This window comes from Kogia breviceps, chromosome 3 (assembly GCF_026419965.1).
Source record: "Kogia breviceps isolate mKogBre1 chromosome 3, mKogBre1 haplotype 1, whole genome shotgun sequence".
NCBI lineage: Eukaryota > Metazoa > Chordata > Mammalia > Artiodactyla > Physeteridae > Kogia > Kogia breviceps.
This window is the reverse complement of record NC_081312.1, coordinates 43,673,288-43,690,518: the sequence shown is the minus strand read 5'-3', so window position 1 is coordinate 43,690,518 and position 17,231 is coordinate 43,673,288. Positions and strand designations below refer to the sequence as shown.

Here is a 17,231-nt window from a genome sequence, read left to right as displayed (position 1 = left end):
TAAATCTCCATAGCCCAAGTAAGGATTAAAAATCATATGTGTCCAGTTCCAAAGTCCATATTCTTTCCAGTGTACTTTGCTGCCTTCACATTTCAGCTGACCAGAATTGTTGAGCTCTTTCTGTATGCAAGAGGTTAACAATCTTGTTGGGAAGATAAGAGAATAAATACTCACAAGAATACCTAAGAATATGAAAGGAAAATAGTTCAGTGGTACATAAAGTACAGACAATTATTGTTCACAGGGTGGAGAGAGTAATTTCAGACTGAAAAATTAGAGGATGCTTAGTAGAGGACAGTGGAGTCCAGCAGATCCTAGAGCAGGGCAGGGTTTGGATTGCAAGAGAGCCCAGAGCAGCTTCCAGCAAAGCCAAGTGGGGATTTTGCCCTTTTAACTTAAGAACAAAAGAAGTACTTTGAAAAGGGATGATGGGTTGGAAGGAGAGTCTCATGAAGGCAAAACTTTCAGGAGAGGGCAGAATGCAAATAGATAGAACCTGGAGGAAATGCACCTATTTGGAAAATTTTCAAGCAAAAACATGTTCTTTAAAGAGAAATGGGAAGTCCCCTTTAGTAACGTGTATTGCAGTGAGACCATTTCCCCCCTGCTAAGATCCAGGCATTCCCATGGTAAAAATAGAAAGAACATCAATAATAGTATCTGTGCATATAAACTGGTCTTAGTTAGTCTTCCTGGTCATGACCTCAGTCTTGTGCAATGCAACCACAGCAGCCCTCACCCAGGGCCTGTGTTTGCCAGAAGAGCTTCATTCTTTCTTAAGCAACCCGTATACTTGTCAAGCACATGTTCTAGATTTGTATTCTAAAGAAGAGCTTGAGGTCAAGATGCCTTTCTTCTGGTTCTCCTCCCCCAAATAAAATACCATCTTTAACACTTGCTCATTTAGATAATTTCTGACCCTCCAGCTCCCTACAGTATCAAGATTTTATTTCCTCAGTGCTGCCCAAGGATGTTCCCCTTCCCTCAACTGTGTCCCTAATTACACCCATATTTTATTAAGTCTAAAGTTGTTTTCTTTACCTGGGTTACCTCTTATCTTGCCCACACCCAGTCTCTGACTACTCACGCTTGTTGCTCCTTATACCTTCTGTCATCTGTAGAATTAGATTATGGGTTAACCTTGATGATTTCTGCTGAACATTCATAGGAATCTAAATTGGATTTTAAAGTACTCCAAAGGGACCTAAGAAAGAATTTTGAATCTATGTGGATGATCCTAGATGTGAATCAGCAGAGTATCACAAAATTGCCTTTAAAATTTTGGGGGTGATAGTCTTGGTCTTCAAAAATTTCCCAAATAATAGAAGATGTTTTTCATTGCAAAAGAACAAATAATTTTTTAAAATCTCTGAGCCCAGTTAATAACTCCCTGAATATTTTTCATGTGGATACTTTGGCCCTCAGTCCTATTTTTAACTGCCCAGCACCCAACTCCCTTCTCATTTAGGGGGAAGCTACCCTCTCCATTACATAATCTTTGGTGGAAAAGTGCCTCATATCCCAGAGTAGAAGCTAAAGGAAAGAGATAACTCTCCCTACCCCTGGCAATAGGGTGCAGACATGGTTTGGTTTCAGCTAATCAGACGCTCCTATCCAGAACTCTGAATCTCAGGGAAGCCAGGAAGGCTAAAGTTCCATGAGCAGCAGTGGCAGGCTGTCTGGTCAGGGTGTTGGTAGTGATGGCAACAGCAACAACATGGCAGATTGTTTTAGCTGCTTGGCTGTAAAGGTCTCTTAGCTCCCGCACATTTTCCAAGGTTCTGTGAGTCTTTCCTCCCAAGTCCACCCAGTAAATCTCCTGTTTTCTAACCAGCCATATCCAACTTCTGAGGCTTCTGTGTCTGATACCGACTCTGCAGGACCTTTGCATGGACCCAACCTCGAAGCTCCCTCCTGACCTGTACTTCCCCCTTTATCTCTGAAGTTTTCACTCACTATTTCTCTTTGGATTGCAGCCATCTCTATGGGTGACCATCTTGGTTCTCAGGGAGGGGCCCACTGAGAGCATTTAGGAAGATTTTTGGGAATTCTTACCAGTTTTCCTATAAGAACCCAATGACAGACATTTTTAAGAGGGTGTAGCAGGGTGCTACCTTTGCTGAACACCTGGGGACAAGTTTTCCACTGGAAGAGAGCTGGCTGACTCCCAGGTGAAGGTGGAGAGGGAGAATCTCTTAAGATGCACCAACCTCACTTCTCCCATTACTCCACTCTGGTGCCAACAAGTAGAGATTCATTGGCCATACAGTGAAAAGGCCTGTTCTGTGGTTCTGAAATATTTACTTTAACCCATGAAAATGAAAAATTTAGAATCCATTTTAGAACATTGCCCAAAGAGATCATCTCAGTAAATTGAAGCGAAATAGATAAGAAAATGCTATTATATATGAAGAAAATAAAAGTACTAGCAGGCCTGGTATAAATTTATAGTTCAGCTACTCCTAGATTATTAAATGCAGTTCTGGAAATTGTGCCTTTGAATACACACCCTTTCTCTTAGTTGGTAAGATGCTGGCATTAATACTACACAACTATGAGAGCAAGGAATACTCCCAAATTCATTCTATGAGGACATTATCACCCTGATACCAAAACTAGACAAAGATACTACCAAAAAAAATTATAGGCCAGTACCTTTGATGCATATAGATGCAAAAATCCTCAACAAAATATTAGCAATCTGAATCCAACAATACATTAAAAGGGTCATACACCATGATCAAGTTGAGTTCATTCCAGGGTTGCAAGGATGGTTCAATCAATGTGATACACCACATAAACAAAAGGAGAGACAAAACCAACATGACTGTCTCAACAGATGCAGAAAAAGCATTTTACAAAGTTCAAAATCCATTCATAAAAACAGTCACCAAAATGGGTATAGAGGGAACATATCTCAACATAGTAAAGGCCATTTATGACAAACTCACAACCAACATAATACTCAACAGTGAAAAGCTGAAAGTCTTCCTGCTAAATTCAAGAAAAAGACAAGGATGCCCACTTTTATCACTTGTATTCAACATAGTATTGGAAGTCTTAGCCACCACAGCACTCAGATAAGAAAAACAAATAAAAGGTATCCAAATAGGAAGGGGAGGGGTAAAACTGTTACTATTTGTAGATGACATGGTAGTCTATATAGAAAACCCTAAAGTCTCCACACAAAAACTACTAGAACTGATAAATGAATTCAGCAGGATAGTAGGATATAAGATCAATATACAGAAATCTGTTGTGTTTCTTTACACTAATAATGAAATGTTAGAAAGAGGAGAAATAACCCATTTAAAATCATGTCAAAGAGAATAAAATAACTAGGAATAAACTTAACCAAGGAGGTGAAAAACCTACACTCTGAGAACTATAAAACACTGATAAAGGAAATTAAATACAATACAAAGAAATGAAAAGATATCCCCTGTTCTTGCATTAGAAGAATTAACATTGTTAAAATGGCCATACTACTCAAAGCAACCTACAGATTTAATGCAATCCTTATCAAAACACCCATTACTTTTTTAACAGAACTAGAACAAACAATCCCAAAATTTATATGGAAGCACAAAAGACCCAGAATTGCCAAAACAATCTTCAGGAAAAAGAAAAAAACTAAGGTATAACCCTTCCAGACTTCAGACTATAATACAAAGCTACAGTAATCAAAACAGCATTGTATTGGCACAAAAACAGACACATAGATCAATGGAACAGAATAGAGACCCTAGAAATAAACCCACACAACTATGGTCAATTAATCTATGACAAAGAAGGCAAGAATATACAATGGAGAAAAGACAGTCTCTTCAACATGTGCAGTCGGGCCAGCTGGACAGCTACATGTAATCAATGAAATTAGAACACTCTCCCATACCATATGCAAAAATAAACTCCAAATGGTTTAAAGATTATTGTAGCTTTGTAGTATATAGTCTGAAGTTAGGGAGCCTGATTCCTCCAGCTCTGTTTTTCTTTCTCAACATTGCTTTGGCTATTCAGGGTCTTTTGTGTTTCCATATAAATTTTAGGATTATTTGTTCTAGTTCTGTGAAAAATGCCATTATAATTTGATAGGGATTGCATTAAATCTGTAGATTGCCTTGAGAAGTACAGTCATTTTGACAATATTGAGTAACATATACACACTACTATATATCAAATAGATAACAGGGACCTGCTGTATAGCATGGGGAACTATACTCAATATTTTGTTATAAACTATTAGGGAAAAGAATCTGAAAAGGTGTGTGTGTGTGTGTGTGTGTGTGTGTGTGTGTGTGTATAATATCTGACTGAATCACTGTGCTGTACACCTGAAACTAACACAATGTTGTAAATCAGCTATAGTTCAATTTTAAAAAATGGTTTAAAGACCTAAATGTAAGACATGACACCATAAAACTCCTAGAAGAAAATATAGGCAAAACATTCTTTAACATAAATTGTAAGACGGCTTAAAGATGGTGGAAGAGTAAGACGCGGAGATCTCCTTCCTCCTCACAGAGACATCAGAAATACATCTACACGTGGAACTTCTCCTATAGAACACCCACCGAACGCTGGCAGAAGACCTCAGACCTCCAAAAAGGCAAGAAACTCCCCACATATCTGGGTAGGGCAAAAGAAAAAAGAATAAACAGGGACAAAAGAATAGGGGCGGGACCTACGCCAGCGGGAGGGAGCCGTGAAGGAGGAAAGACTCCCACACACTAGAGGCCCCTTCGCGGGCGGAGACTGCGGGCCCCGGAGGGGGAAGCTCCGGAGCCGTGGAGGACAGCTCAGCCACAGGGGTGCGGAGGGCAAAGCGGAGAGATTCCCGCAGAGGATCGGTGCCGACCGGCACTCACCAGCCCGAGAAGCTTGTCTGCTCGCCCGCCGGGGCGGGCGGGGCCGGGAGCTGAGGCTCAGGCTTCAGTCGGATCCCAGGGAAAGGTCTGGAGTTGGCAGAGTGAAGACAGCTTGAAGGGGGCTAGTGCGCCACGGCTGGCCGGGAGGGAGTTCGGGAGAAGTCTGGAGCTGCCAAAGAGGCAAGAGACCTTTTCCTCCCTCTTTGCTGCCTGGGCGCGAGGAGAGGGGATTAAGTGCGCCGCTTAAAGGAGCCCCAGAAGCGGGCGCGGAGCTGCCGAAGAGACAAGAGACTTTTTCTTGCCTCTTTGCTTCCTCGGGTGTGAGGTGAGGGGATTAAGAGCACCACGTAGAGGAACTCCAGAAACGGGCGCAAGCTGCGGCTGTCGGCACGGACAGTAGAGACGGGTGTCGGACGCTAAGGTTGCTGCTGCCACCACCAAGAGGCCTGTGTGTGAGCACAGGTCACTCTCCACACCGGCCCTCCTGGGAGCCCGTGCAGTCCGCCACTGCCGGGGTCCCGGGATCCAGGGACAGCTTCCCCGGGAGAACGCACGGCGCGCCTTGGGCCTGTGCAGCGTCACGTCGGCCTCTGCCGCCGTGGACTCGCCCCGCCCCCGTGCCACTCCCTCCCCCCAGCCTGAGTGAGCTGGAGCCCCTGAATCAACTGCTCCTTTAACATCGTCCTGTCTGAGCGAAGGGCAGTCGCCCTCGGACAACCTACACGCAGAGGCGGGACCAAGTCCAAAGCTGAACCCCAGGAGCTGTGCAAACAGAGAGGAGAGGGGGAGGTCTCTCCCAGCAGCCTCAGAAGCTGCAGATTAAAGCTCCACAATCAACTTGAAGTGCCCTGCATCTGTTGAAAACCTGAATAGACAACGAATCATCCCAAGTTGAGGAGGTGGACTTTGGGAGCAAGATGTACTATTATTTTCCCCCTTTTTCTTCTTTTTGTGAGTGTGTATGTGTGTGCTGCTGTGTGAGATTTTGTCTGTATAGCTTTGCTTTCACCATTTGTCCTCGGGTTAGACCGACCCATTTTTCTGTTTTTTTTTTTTTTAAAGGAAATTTTTCTTCTTAATAATTATTTTTTATTTTAATAACTATACTTTATACTACTCTGTCTTCTCCCTTTCTTTCTTCCTTTCTTCCTTCCTTTCTTCCCTCCTTCCCTCCTTTCTTCCTTCCTTCCCCCCTTCTTTCCTCCCTTCCTCTCTTCCTTCCTCCCTTTCTTCCTCTGCACCTTCCTTCCTTCCTTTCTTGCTTCCTTTCTTCCTTCCTTCCCTCCCTCCCTCCTTCCTTCCTTTTCTTTCCTTTCTATTTATTCTACCTTTTATTTTGAGCCGTGTGGATTAAAGGTTCTTGGCGCCCCAGCCAGGCACCAGGGCGGTGTCCCTGAGGTGGGAGAACCAACCTCAAGACACTAGTCCACAAGAGACCTCCCAGCTCCACGTAATATCAGACGGCGAAAATCTCCCAGAGATCTCCATCTCAACACCAAGACCCAGCTTCAATCAAGGACCAGCAAAGAACAGTGCTGGACACCCTATCCCCAACAAAGAGCAAGACAGGTCTACAGCCCCATCCATTAGCAGAGAGGCTGCCTAAAATCATAATAAGGTTACCAACATCCCCAAACACACCACCAGACGAGGACCTGCCCACCAAAAAGACAAGATCCAGCCTCATCCACCAGAACAGAGGCACTAGTCCCCCCAACCAGGGAATCTACTCAACCCACTGAACCAACCTTAGCCACTGGGGACAGCCACCAAAAACAACAGGAACTACGAACCTGCAGCGTGCAAAAAGGAGACCCCAAACACAGTAAGATAAGCGAAATGAGAAGACAGAAAAACACACAACAGATGAAGGAGCAAGATAAAAACACACCAGACCTAACAGATGAAGAGGTAATAGCCAATCTACCTGAAAGAGAATTTAGAATAATGATGGTGAAGATGATGCAAAATCTTGGAAATAGAATAGACAATTTGCAATAAACAGTTAACAGGGACCTAGAAGAAATAAAGAGGAAGCAAGCAACGATGAGCAACACAATAAATGAAATTAAAAATACTCTAGATGGGATCAATAGCAGAATAACTGAGGCAGAAGGACGGATAAGTGACCTGGAAGATAAAATAGTGGAAATAACTACTGCAGAGCAGAAGAAAGAAAAAAGAATGAAAAGAACTGAGGACAGTCTCAGAGACCTCTGGGACAACATTAAACGCACCAACATTCGAATTATAGGGGTCCCAGAAGAAGAAGAGAAAAAGAAAGGGACTGAGAAAATATTTGAAGAGATTATAGTTGAAAACTTCCCTAATATAGGAAAGGAAATAGTCAATCAAGTCCAGGAAGCACAGAGAGTTCCATACAGGATAAACCCAAAGAGAAACATGCCAAGACACATAATAATCAAACTGTCAAAAATTAAATACAAAGAAAACATATTAAAAGCAGCAAGGGAAAAACAACAAATAACACACAAGGGAATCCCCATAAGATTAACATCTGATCTTTCAGCAGAAACTCTACAAGCCAGAAGGGAGTGGCAGGACATATTTAAAGTGATGAAGGAAAAAAACCTACAACCAAGATTACTCTACCCAGCAAGGATCTCATTCAGATTTGATGGAGAAATTAAAACCTTTACAGACAAGCAAAAGCTGAGAGAGTTCAGCACCACCAAACCAGCTCTACAACAAATCCTAAAGGAACTTCTCTAGGCAAGAAACACAAGAGAAGGAAAAGACCTACAAGAACAACCCGAAACAATTAAGTAAATGGTAATAGGAACATACATATCGATAATTACCTTAAATGTAAATGGATTAAATGCTCCCACCAAAAGACACAGACTGGCTGAATGGATACAAAAACAAGACCCATATATATGCTGTCTACAAGAGACCCACTTCAGACCTAGGGACACATACAGACTGAAAGTAAGGGGATGGAAAAATATATTCCATGCAAATGGAAACCAGAAGAAAGCTGGAGTAGCAATTCTCATATCAGACAAAATAGACTTTAAAATAAAGACTATTACAAGAGACAAAGAAGGACACTACATAATGATCAAGGGATCGACCCATGAAGAAGATATAACAATTGTAAATATTTATGCACCCAACATAGGAGCACCTCAATACATAAGGCAAATACTAACAGCCTTAAAAGGGGAAATCAACAGTAACACAATTATAATGGGGGACTTTAACACCCCACTTTCACCAATGGACAGATCATCCAAAATGAAAATAAATAAGGAAACACAAGCTTTAAATGATACATTACACAAGATGGACTTAATTGATATTTATAGGACATTCCATCCAAAAACAACAGAATACACATTTTTCTCAAGTGCTCATGGAACATTCTCCAGGATTGATCATATATTGGGTCACAAATCTAGCCTTGGCAAATTTAAGAAAATTGAAATCATATCAAGTATCTTTTCCGACCACAATGCTATGAAACTAGATATCAATTACAGGAAAAGATCTGTAAAAAATACCAACACATGGAGGCTAAACAATACACTACTTAATAACGAAGTGATCACTGAAGAAATCAAAGAGGAAATCAAAAAATACTTAGAAACAAATGACAATGAAGACACAACGACCCAAAACCTATGGGATACAGCAAAAGCAGTCCTAAGAGAGAAGTTTATAGCAATACAATCATACCTTAAGAAACAGGAAACATCTCGAATAAACAACCTAACTTTGCACTTAAAGCAATTAGAGAAAGAAGAACAAAAAACCCCCAAATTTAGCAGAAGGAAAGAAATCATAAAGATCAGATCAGAAATAAATGAAAAAGAAGTGAAGGAAACAATAGCAAAGATCAATAAAACTAAAAGCTGGTTCTTTGAGAAGATAAATAAAATTGATAAACCATTAGCCAGACTCATCAAGAATAAAAGGGAGAAGACTCAAATCAATAGAATTAGAAATGAAAAAGGAGATGTAACAACTGACATTGCAGAAATACAAAAGATTATTAGAGATTACTACAAGCAACTGTATGCCAATAAAATGGACAACCTGGAAGAAATGGACACATTCTTAGAAATGCACAACCTGCCGAGACTGAACCAGGAAGAAATAGAAAATATGAACAGACCAATCACAAGCACTGAAATTGAAACTGTGATTAAAAATCTTCCAGCAAAGAAAAGCCCAGGACCAGATGGCTTCACAGGCGAATTCTATCAAACATTTAGAGAAGAGCTAACACCTATCCTTCTCAAACTCTTCCAACAGATAGCAGAGGGAGGAACACTCCCAAACTCATTCTATGAGGCGAACATCACCCTGATACCAAAAACAGACAAAGACGTCACAAAGAAAGAAAACTACAGGCCAATATCACTGATGAACATAGATGCAAAAATCCTCAACAAAATATTAGCAAACAGAATCCAACAGCACATTAAAAGGATCATACACCATGATCAAGTGGGGTTTATCCCAGGAATGCAAGGATTCTTCAATATACGCAAATTAATCAACGTGATACACCATATCAACAAACTGAAGGAGAAAAACCATATGATCATCTCAATAGATGCAGAGAAAGCTTTTGACAAAATTCAACACTCATTTATGATAAAAACCTTGCAGAAAGTAGGCATACAGGGAACTTTCCTCAACATAATAAAGGCCATATATGACAAACCCACAGGTAGCATCGTTCTCAATGGTGAAAAACTGAAACCATTTCCACTAAGATCAGGAACAAGACAAGGTTTCCCACTCTCACCACTCTTATTCAACAGTTTTGGAAGTTCTAGCCACAGCAATCAGAGAAGAAAAAGAAATAAAAGGAATCCAAATAGGAAAAGAAGAAGTAAAGCTGTCACTGTTTGCAGATGATATCATACTATACATAGAGAATCCTAAGGATGCTACCAGAAAACTACTAGAGCTAATCAATGAATTTGGTAAAGTAGCAGGATACAAAATTAATGCATAGAAATCTCTGGCATTCTTATACACTAATGATGAAAAATCTGAGAGTGAAATTAAGAAAACACTCCCATTTACCACTGCAACAAAAAGAATAAGATATCTAGGAATAAACCTACTTAAGGAGACAAAAGACCTGTATGCAGAAAACTATAAGACACTGATGAAAGGAATTAAAGATGATACAAATAGGTGGAGAAATATACCATGTTCTTGGATTGGAAGAATCAACATTGTGAAAATGACTATACTACCCAAAGCAATCTACCGATTCAATGCAATCCCTATCAAATTACCACTGGCATTTTTTACAGAACTATAACAAAAAATTTCACAATTTGTATGGAAACACCAAAGACCCTGAATAGCCAAAGCAATCTTGAGAACGAGAAATGGAGCTGGAGGAATTAGGCTCCCTGACTTCAGACTCTACTACAAGGCTACAATAATCAAGACAATATGGTACTGGCACAAAAACAGAAATATAGATCAATGGAACAGGATAGAGAGCCCAGAGATAAACCCACACACATATGGTCACCTTATCTTTGATAAAGGAGGGAAGGATATACAGTGGAGAAAAGACATCCTCTTCAATAAGTGGTGCTGGGAAAACTGGACAGCTACATGTAAAAGTATGAAATTAGAACAATCCCTAACACCACACACAAAAATAAACTCAAAATGGGTTAAAGACCTAAATGTAAGGCCAGACACTATCAAACTCTTAGAGGAAAACATAGGCAGAACACTATACGACATAAATCACAGCAAGATCCTTTTTGACCCATCTCCTAGAGAAATGGAAATAAAAACACAAATAAACAAATGGGACCTAATGAAACTTAAAAGCTTTTGCACAGCAAAGGATACCATAAACAAGACCAAAAGACAACCCTCAGAATGGGAGAAAATATTTGCAAATGAAGCAACTGACAAAGGATTAATTTCCAAAATTTATAAGCAACTCATGCAGCTCAATAACAAAAAAACAAACAACCCAATCCAAAAATGGGCAGAAGAACTAAATAGACATTTCTCCAAAGAAGATATACAGATTGCTAACAAACACATGAAAGAATGCTCAACCTCATTAATCATTTGAGAAATGCAAATCAAAACTACAATGAGATATCATCTCACACCGGTCAGATTGGCCATCATCAAAAACTCTAGAAACAATAAATGCTGGAGAGGGTGTGGAGAAAAGGGAACCCTCTTGCACTGCTGGTGGGAATGTAAATTGATACAGCCGCTATGGAGAACAGTATGGAGGTTCCTTAAAAAACTACAAATAGACCTACCATACGACCCAGCAATCCCACTACTGGGCATATACCCTGAGAAAACCATAATTCAGAAAGACTCATGTACCAAAATGTTCATTGCAGCTCTATTTACAATAGCCAGGACATGGAAGCAACCTAAGTGTCCATCAACAGATGAATGGATAAAGAAGATGTGGCACATATATACAATGGAATATTACTCAGCCATAAAAAGAAATGAAACTGAGTTATTTATAATGAGGTGGATGGACCTGGAGTCTGTCATACAGAGTGAAGTAAGTCAGAAGGAGAAAAACAAATACCATATGCTAACACATATATATGGACTCTAAGGGAAAAAAATGTCATGAAGAGATTAGTGGTAGGACGGGAATAAAACACAGACTTAGTCGAGCATGGACTTGAGGATATGGGGAGGGGGAAGGGTGGGCTGTGACGAAGTGAGAGAGTGGCAGGGACATATATACACTATCAAATGTAAATTAGATAGCTAGTGGGAAGCTGCTGCATAGCACAGGGAGATCACCTCTGTGCTTTGTGACCACCTAGAGGGGTGGGATAGGGAGGGTGGGAGAGAGGGTGATGCAAGAGGGAAGAGATATGGGAACATATGTATATGTATAACTGATTCAGTTTGTTGTAAAGGAAAAACTAACACACTATTGTAAAACAATTATACTCCAATAAAGATGTTCAAAAAAAAAAAAAAACAGATTACAAAAGAAAAAAAAAAACAAAACATAAATTGTAGTAATATTTTCTTAGATCAGTCTCCCAAGGTTAAAGAAGTAAAAGCAAAAATATAAAATGGGCTCTAATCAAACATAAGCTTTTGCACAGCAAAGGAAACCATCAATAAAATGAAAAGACAACCTACACAATGGGAGAAAATATTGGCAAATGATGCAATAGACAAGAGATTGATATCCAAAATATACAAACAGCTCATACAACTTAATATTGAACAAAAAACCCAATCAAAAAATGGGCAGACCTAAACAGATATTTCTCCAAAGAAGACATACCGACAGCCAACAGACACATGAAAACATGCTCAACATTGCAAATTATTAGAGAAATGCAAATCAAACCACAATGAAGTATCATCTCACACCAGTCATAATGGCTATCATCAAAAAGTTTACAAATAATACATGTTGGAGAGGGTATGGAGAAATGAGAACCCTCATACACAGTTGGTAGGAATGTAAATTGGTGCATCCACTATGAAAAACAGTATGGAGATTCCTTTAAAAACTAAAAATAGAGTTACCATATGATCCAGCAATCCTACTCCTGGGTATGTATCTGGAAAAATGAAAACCCTAATTTGAAAAGATAAATGCACACCAATATTCATAGCAGTACTGTTTATAGTACCCAAGACATGGAAACAACTCAAGTACCCATCAACCAATGATTGGCTGCAGAAGATACGATATAGAGATGGTGAGGAGAGTTGTTGGGGGCTGCAGTCTTTTTGTTGCTACCTCAAACTGCTGGAGTCCAAAAGATCAGCTGTTGATTAATTTTTCCATTGACCAAAGTCATATCAGAATCCTGCTAGGCTCAAAGGGCAAAAGGATTGAAGGTGATCGTTTACCTGCCCTGAGGCAATCCATGGCACAGAGATAGAAGACGGCAAAGAAGTAGGAGGACGTGGAGATCATCTCTCTCCACGGATGCATCAGGAATACATCTATAGGTGCAACAGTTCTCACAGAACACCGGCTGAAGACTAGCAGAAGACCCTGGACACCAGACAGGACTATAAAGATCCCTGCATAACTGGGTAGGAGGGCAAAAAGAAGGGAGAAGGAGGAGGAGAGGAAGCCAGATGCGACCTGCATCCCGGAGAGTGGGGGGAGGCTGAAGCAGAGGAGAGAGTCCCCAATTCGGGGAAACCTCCTCTCCAACAGAGAAATCAACTGGGACAGAAGAAAACCATTTGAGGCTGTTGGAAGAGGGTGAAGCGGCCAATAGGTGGCAGATGGGACACAGTGAGAAATACACAGACAGTCCCTACCGCGGCCCTACATGCCTGGGACTGGGACATGTGTTCACAGGTGTGCAGGGGGGCTGGGAGCTGGAGCACAGGGGACTGGAAAACAGGCCCGGAGCAAGAATTGCTGTTGGCTGTGGGCAGACGGACTGAGGGGACGGGAGGGAGGAAATCCGCAGCAGGGAATGCCTACAGAGGAAGACCGGACGGCCACGGAAGCAGGACTCTACTGCTGAGTTACACGCAGGGGGACAAGCTACTCTTGCAGCCTCTCTCTCCCCTCACGCCAGCACCTGCCGATTAGCAATTTTAAAAAGCCCCCTCAGGGATGGCCCTTGCGCGCTTGCTGCCGGGTGCCAGAAAAAGCCCGGCCAGGGTTGGCCCTCACGCGCCTCACTATGGGCTCCAGAAAAGGCCCTCAGTAGGGCGATATCTCTTGCGCCGGTGGCCACCAGCTTCCCTGCGCATTTGGCACTGTCGGGGCCCCTGCGATTCAAGCAGTCATACCACCTCCATGCCCTGTCCTCACTGGGGCAGACTCAAGAGCTCCAAGGCAGCCTCAGGACCAGACTGTGGGTAGACCACAGGCAGAGGTGGGGATAAGACCAAAGCTGAACCCCATGGATAGGGCAACTAAGGAAGAAGGTCAAAAATCTTTCCATCAGCTGCTGAGCTAGGTAGACCCTGCATCTATGGACTATCTGAGTAGACAATGAGTGTGCCCACAAATGAAAACGGTCTAGCTCTGGCAGCTGTGGACTTTGGGGGTGAGCACGTGCAGGAACTGGCCCAGATCAGTCTGAATGGTCCCCATAGGGTTATTTGTAGTGAGGTGGATGGACCTAGAGTCTGTCATACAGAGTGAAGGAAATCAGAAAGAGAAAAATACCATATGCTAGTGCACATATATGGAATCTAAAAAAAACGGTACTGATGAAACTAGTGGCAGGGCAGGAATAAAGACACAGACGTAGAGAACAGACTTGAGGACACAGGTGGAGGAGGGGAAGCTGTAATGAACTGAGAGAGTAGCATTGACATATATACACTACCGAATGTAAATAGATAGCTAGCAGGAAGCAGCCACATAGCACAGGGAGATCAGCTCGGTGCTTTGTGACCACCTAGAGGGGTGGGATAGGGACAGTGGGAAGGAGGCTCAAGAGGGAGGGGATATGGGGATATATGTATATGTATAGCTGATTCACTTTGTTGTACAGCAGAAACACAACATTGTAAAGCAATTATACTCCAATTAAGATATATATTAAAAAAGATGATATATATATATACACACACACAATGGATTATTAGTCATAGAAAAGAATTAAATATTGCCATTTGCTGCAACACAGATGCACCTAAAGAATATTATGCTTAGTGGAATACGTCAGACAGAGAAATACAAATACTCTGATATCACTCATATGTGGAATCTAACAAATAATACAAATGAATCTATATATAAAACAGAAATAGGCTCACAGACATAGAAAACAAACATGGTTATAAAGGGGAGAGAGAGGAGTTAGAGGGACAAATTAGGAGTATGGGATTAACAGATACAAACTACTATACATAAAATAGATAAGCAACAAGGATTTACTGTACAGCAAAGGGAATTATATTCGATAACTTGTAACGGAATATAATCTGCAAGAAAAATGATCACTATGCTGTACACTTGCAACTTACCCCGTATTGTAAATCAACTATACTTCAATTTAAAAAAAGGCCACACTACTATTTTGCTTTTTATAATAGCAAATATACTATTCTTAAAACACATACAAATAAAGTAGTGGTATTTTAAAATCATATTTTAGATGCAGTGGGAGTGTTTATGCTTGAAATAATAACTTCTTGCTAAAATAAGTAACTGATTCTAATTTGTTTTCTAATTCTGGATTTTTGTATGTTGAGCTTGCTTTGAATCACCGTTTGCTTTTCTTTAAGGCTTCACATTGACTTTCTTCTAGTTGAGCTTTTGTCTCTTCTTCCCCCAAAGCCTTAATTTCCTTGTAATTTGTACCAGGGTATTTACCCATATAGAGGTGCACAAAAAGGTACGAAGATCCCTAGGTACCTTGCAGCATAAGTGCTACCCTCTTGCAATGTCACTATTGCTCTGAAAATCTTGCAAAATACTCCCTACTGACTGTAGAAACCCTTACTTACAAATTCTTCCCTGGTAGAATCTCTTGGAATACATTCCCTTCCAAATGGTCCTGGTGAGTTTCTTGATTGACAGATTTGACAAAATATTAATAAGGTGGCCTCATAATTCATTACTGTCAAAAGCCAATTCAGAAGACCTGAGGCTATTGGCCTAATTCTGTTATTAAAGTTATTGATGCCTACTGTATGCCTAGCCCTTTGCTAAATGTAAGGAAGATAGGAAAGCACAATGCCTGCCCTCTTTTTCTTACAGTGTAGGAGGGGAAAAGCAAAGTACACAGTAATTTATACAACAAAAGCTATATGCCAAATGGATAGGCAAGCCAACTTTTAATCTGGGAGCCAATTGACTTGCTACTGCCAATGGTCTGCAAGTATCTTCTCATTTGGGAATTGGCTTTCAAACCATAAGCCTAAGCATCAGTTCACAAAATACTTATGCCTTGTTCATGAGCAGAAATAAATAAATGAGCAGATGCGTGTGCCAGGGTACAGTTAATGCGGTTAGTATATACGTTTGTCACTTGGGAGAAGTACAAGTCAAGAACTGGCAGAGGCAGCTGCTTAGGCAGCTCTGCTGTGATTTAAGCCACAATCTAAATAGAACTGCAAGTTTCTGCCTCAGGGGACACGGGGAAAGCTAAACAACCCACATTGGGTCATTTCCACAATTGTTATGGTGTCCACACTGCCACGGAATGGCTTTAAGCAGGAAAATGAAATGATCAGATTTGGGTTTTTAGAAGAATGCTCTGCAGTGGATTAAGAGGGAGTAAAACCAGAGATAGAATGACTTATTAAGAGAACACCAGAGAGACTTCCCTGGTGGTGTAATGGTTAAGAATCCGCCTGTCAAGGCAGGGGACACAGGTTCTATCCCTGGTCCAGGAAGATCGCACATGCCGTGGAGCAACTAAGCCTACGTGCCACAACTACTGAGCCCATGCCACAACTACTGAGCCCATGCGCTCTAGGGCTCACGTGACACAACTATTGAGCCTGTGTGTGCTGCAACTACTGAAGCCTGTGTGCCTAGAGCCCATGCTTCAGAACAAGAGAAGCCACCACAATGAGAAGCCCATGCACCGCAATGAAGAGTGGCCCCTGCTCGCTGCAACTAAAGAAAAAACCCACGTGCAGCAACGAAGACCCAACACATCCAAACATATAATTTTAAAAAAGAGAGAGAGAGAGAGAGAGAAAACACTGGAGTGGTCTGGAGGAGAGAGGGTTGTGACCTTGAAGAGGTGGTAGCAGTGAGTAGAAGGGGTAGATCTGAGAGCTACTGCAGAGAGAGAGAATCGATTTAACTTGGGAAATGATTGGATATGGTTGTAGAAATGAGGGTGAAGGAAGAGTCAAGGATAAGTGTCAGTTTCTGTCCAGACAGTTGAACTGATAAGCCATTATTCACTGAGCTAGGGGGAAGACCTAGTTCAGGGGGTGGGTGATGAATACAGGCTTAGACATGCTGAGTTTAAGGCACAGGAAATTCACCCAAGGGGAGATGGACAGTGGACAGTTGGACACACAGGTCTAGAGTTTAGGAGACAGGTTTCGGATGGATTCACAGATTGGAGAGTCATCAGTATATGGACAAGTCATTGAAACCATAGCAGGGGTTATGGATTAAAATGTATCCACCCCCCATCACAAGCGGCCAAATTCACACGTTGACATCCTAATGCCCCAGTATGTCAGAATGTGACCTTATTTAGAGAAGGGGTCGTTACAGAGGTAATCAAATGAAAATGAGGCCATTAGTGTGGGCCAAATTCCATATGACTGGTGTCCTTATAAAAAGGGGAAATTTGAACACACACACACCCAGAGTGAAAACACCGTGTGAAGATGAAGGCAGATATTGGGGTGATGCTTCTACAGCCAAAGAATGCCAAAGATTGTCAA

The 17,231-nt window shown here is 41.4% G+C and overlaps 1 protein-coding gene across 1 annotated transcript in view; it reads right to left on the bottom strand.

Annotated features, from left to right (window-relative positions):
- Positions 1–17,231, bottom strand: part of SLC35F4 (solute carrier family 35 member F4) — a 293,691-nt gene that overhangs the window by 58,165 nt on the left and 218,295 nt on the right. The gene's annotated exons all lie outside the window — the stretch shown is intronic.